The sequence below is a fragment of the Gossypium arboreum genome, chromosome 1, assembly GCF_025698485.1.
Source record: "Gossypium arboreum isolate Shixiya-1 chromosome 1, ASM2569848v2, whole genome shotgun sequence".
In the NCBI taxonomy this organism is placed as follows: Eukaryota; Viridiplantae; Streptophyta; class Magnoliopsida; order Malvales; family Malvaceae; genus Gossypium; species Gossypium arboreum.
Genome location: NC_069070.1, coordinates 67,018,680 through 67,022,688, shown reverse-complemented (window position 1 = coordinate 67,022,688; position 4,009 = coordinate 67,018,680). Strand labels below are relative to the sequence as shown.

At 35.2% G+C, this 4,009-nt stretch overlaps 1 non-coding gene across 1 annotated transcript; it reads right to left on the bottom strand.

The window, feature by feature from the left end:
• Nucleotides 1–3,429: 3,429 nt before the first annotated feature.
• LOC128282301 (small nucleolar RNA R71) lies at nt 3,430–3,535 on the bottom strand. The gene has a single exon (XR_008272523.1). It is a non-coding gene; the product is annotated as a small nucleolar RNA R71 (small nucleolar RNA).
• Between the last annotated feature and the right edge of the window lie 474 nt (nt 3,536–4,009).

Genomic DNA, 4,009 nt, shown 5'->3' with positions numbered 1-4,009 from the left:
TAGTCTCAAGGGATGTGGTGTTTATAGAAACATATTTTTCATATGCTACACAAGTGTTTGCAAGTGATAATTCCACTAGAATTATAGATGGGCTTAACATTCATCAGGATTGGGAAACTGTAGAAAAAGAGCGGGAGAATTGGACAACGAGAAACCTCTTGAAGATAGTCTTACTACTAAGGTAAATTCTAGAGACATAGCTGTCAAAAATAGGGAAAAAATTCAAAAGGAGAGGGTGTGCTTGTAGAACATTAGCTGGGTCGAAGACATAAGATTAAATAGTCATCCACTCGTTTAAAGGATTATGTGACAAATAATGTGAGATTCAGCTCCTCGCAGAGTTCATCTCTCTAATCGCCTTCCTTAGGTATGTCTTATCCCATAGCCAATTTTTTCAATTAGGATAAGTTTTCTTCCCAGCATTGATCTTTCTTGGAAAGCATCACTGCAAGTTTAGAACCAACTTTTTATAATGAAGCAATGAGAGGCAAACTGTAACAACCCAATTTTAGTAGTGTCAGAAAAGTGGTTTTGATACCATGACTCTGATAAGTGAGTTATTATTTTAATATTTATTTAATGTCTATAGGGTTAATTCAAGGTCGTATTAAATTTTGTTAAGAAACTTTGAGGTTTAAATAGTTAATTAGGTAAAGAAGACTAAATTGAAAAAGGTACAAAAGTTGAGTTCTATTAGTTAAGTGGACTAAATAGTTTTAAAAAGGTAAATCTATGGGCTTGGATAGCAATTATACCATAAATGAGTTAGTGGAAGATATTGGATTGGTTTTGGTGTAATTAAGGGATTTTTAAAAGGTTAATTAAGTAAATAAATTAAGACAAAAATTTAAAGGAAAGAAAATTAAAGTGGCCATCTTCAACCTTTATTTTTCTTTTTTTAACCAAAAACCATAGTAAAGGAGGAGCTAGGTTCGGCCAAGCTAAATTACTAGTGCATGGTATCTATTCAAGCCCCGTTTTTAGTAATTGTTATATTTTTGAACTCGTTTTAGCTTAAACCACTTAACCCTGGGGTTAATTTTTAAAACTATTAAAGGTTGAGGGTTATGTTAGGAATGAAATTGATGAATTTGTGATGTTAATTGATAGATTATTGAACTTGGTTGTTAAATAAACTTGTTTTGTTAAGTAACTTTTTATGAATTTAGGGTTAAAGATTAAATTGTTGAAAGTGTAAAAACCCATTGGTTTTAATGTGAAATGATGGTAATTATAGGTTGTTCAAGACCCTTAGTAAAATTGACTAGCATGTTTTAGTTAGAAAAATGGTGAAATTGCAAGTTAAGAATTTAGGGACTAAATTGTAGAAAGTTAAAGTATTTGATAAACCGTATTTTATACATATTTCTATCCCATGCTTAGCATATTTAATGGATGATTTTCCTTAAATTGGTGAATTCGATGCTCCTAATGCCTTAATTTCATATTTTATACTTAGGTGAGCATAGGAGAGTGAAAGGAACGAGAAACGGGCCAAAAATAGAAAAAATGGGCCAATGTACGAAATCAACATGACCTGGACTTCCTCACACGGGCAGACCACAAGGCCGTGTCAATTTGGCAGAATCGAAGTACGACTCACATGGGTGGACCACACGCCCGTGCCTCTTTAATAGGCTTGACCACAGCCTGAAGTAATCGCACACGGGCGTGTCCCTGTCGTGCCCAAGTTGAGTCCAATTCGAAAAGGGCCAATTTTGAGGGTTCTTAGGCATTCCAAAGCCTATAAATACACCTTAAATGAGGAGGAAAAAGGGAGGCATAGAGGAGGAGGGAGGGAACTGCTCAAGGAAAGCCGATTGATCCATCTCAGAAGTCGGATTCATCATCAAGACTGAAGATCTCCCCTCAATTTCCCTTCAGGAATTTTGGGTTTTTCTTTATGTTTTGTATCCATTATTCTTCTGAGATGTTTACCTTTTTAGTTATGAACTAAAACCCCTAAATACCTAAGGGGAATGAAACCTAAGATAGATCTTGTTATTATTATCCTAATTGTATGATAAATATTTGACTTGTTCTTAATTATGTGCTCTTAATTCTTTTTTTGATATTCTAGGATATTGATTCAAGTTAAGCTCTTATTCAGAGGAGGAATAGACCCTGTCTAAGAGTACTTTTGTCATAATTAAGCGGAGTTGGTTGTGCGCCTAGAGATAGGGTGACAAGATTTTGCCGGATTAGGGTGAAACCTAATAAGGGGATCCATAGATCGAGTTAATGCAACCCTAGGGAGTTAATTAGAAAGAGATTTCAATTATTCATCCTAGGGTTAGACATTGTTAGTCTCGAGTGGGATAATAATATAACTTAGGGATTTCTACGGATCTAGTCAAATGAATAAATCGTCCGATTCAGAGTCAAATAACAAGTGAAGTTTAGGTGGATTTTTCCTTAGGTATTGTCATAATTTAATTGTTTTTCCAAAAGTAATTCCCCAATTCTATTTTCTGTGTATTCTTAGTTTAGTTAATTAGTTAGTTAAAACAAACCCCATTATTATTCGGCTAGATAATAGAAAGACAGTCATTACTAGTACTTTTAGTTCTTTTGGGTTCGACAATCGGGTCTTGTTAAAGCTATACTACTATTGGATATGTACACTTGTCTTCATCATGATAATAGTTAGTTTCAAGAATGATCCATTATAAATATTTAAAACCTGTCACGAATATCAAGTATCAAGTTTTTGGCACTGTTGCCAGGGAACTAAGATATTAGGAACACTCGATTTTTATTATTTAAGCCATTTACTTTTACTGCAATTTAAATTTTATTCTAATTTTTATTACTAATTCTTCTTTTTCCATTTTTCTGGTAGGATCTTATAGTTTATGACTAGAAGAAACCCGTCAGGACCATTACTTTTTGACAGTTAGATCGATCGCATAGTTCGCAGAAACCAAAGAGAAATAAGGCGAAGCTTAAGATACACAAAGAACGAGCAAGAGGACGATATTCTAAACACAACCGAGGAGATGGCTGAAAACCAAGAAAATCTGCTACCTCCTGTAATTGCTGTTAATCAAAATCCTGCTCCACTCACTATGTATGATTATGCTAAACCTTCTTTAACAGGAACTGAGTCAAGTATAGTTAGACCTGCTATTGCTGCAAATAATTTTGAACTGAAACCTAACACAATTCAAATGATACAACAGTTTGTTCAGTTTGATGGTTTGCAGGACGAATATCCCAACACTCACTTGGCAAACTTTTTGGAACTATGCAACACATTTAAAATCAATGGTGTTTCTGATGATGCCATACGTCTTTGGTTGTTTCCCTTTTCATTAAGGAACAAAGCTAAACAGTGGTTGAACTCGTTACCACGAGGGTCAATTACTACTTGGGAACAAATGACCGGAAAGTTTTTACTTAAATATTTTCCACCTGCTAAAACAACCAAATTACATAATGATATCTCTTCTTTTGTGCAGATGGATTTAGAAACACTCTACAATGCATGGGAGAGATACAAGGACCTTTTGAGAAGGTGCCCTCACCATGGGTTACCGCTTTGGCTACAGGTTCAAACATTCCATAATGGCCTGAATCCTTTGACTCGGTAGATGATTGATGCAGCCGCTAGAGGAACTATCAATAATAAAACACCTGAGGCAGCTTACGAATTTATTGAGGAGATGTCATTAAATAACTATTAGTGGCAAGTTATTAGAACAAAGCCGACGAAAGTAGCTGGTGTTTTCAACCTCAACGCGGTTACTATGCTATCTAACCAAGTAGAACTCTTAAATAAAAAGATTGATGGTTTGTGTGGTTCTACTCAGGTACATCCAGTGATGAGGTGCGATTCGAATGGAGGAGGAGCATGTACTGAATATCAACCCTTCAACCCTAGCATCAAGGAGGAACAAGTCCAATATATGGGTAACAATAACTTTAGATCCCAAAATAACCTATATAGTAACACTTATAATGCAGGTTGGAGGAACCATCGCAATTTCTCATGGGGCGGTCAAGGAAA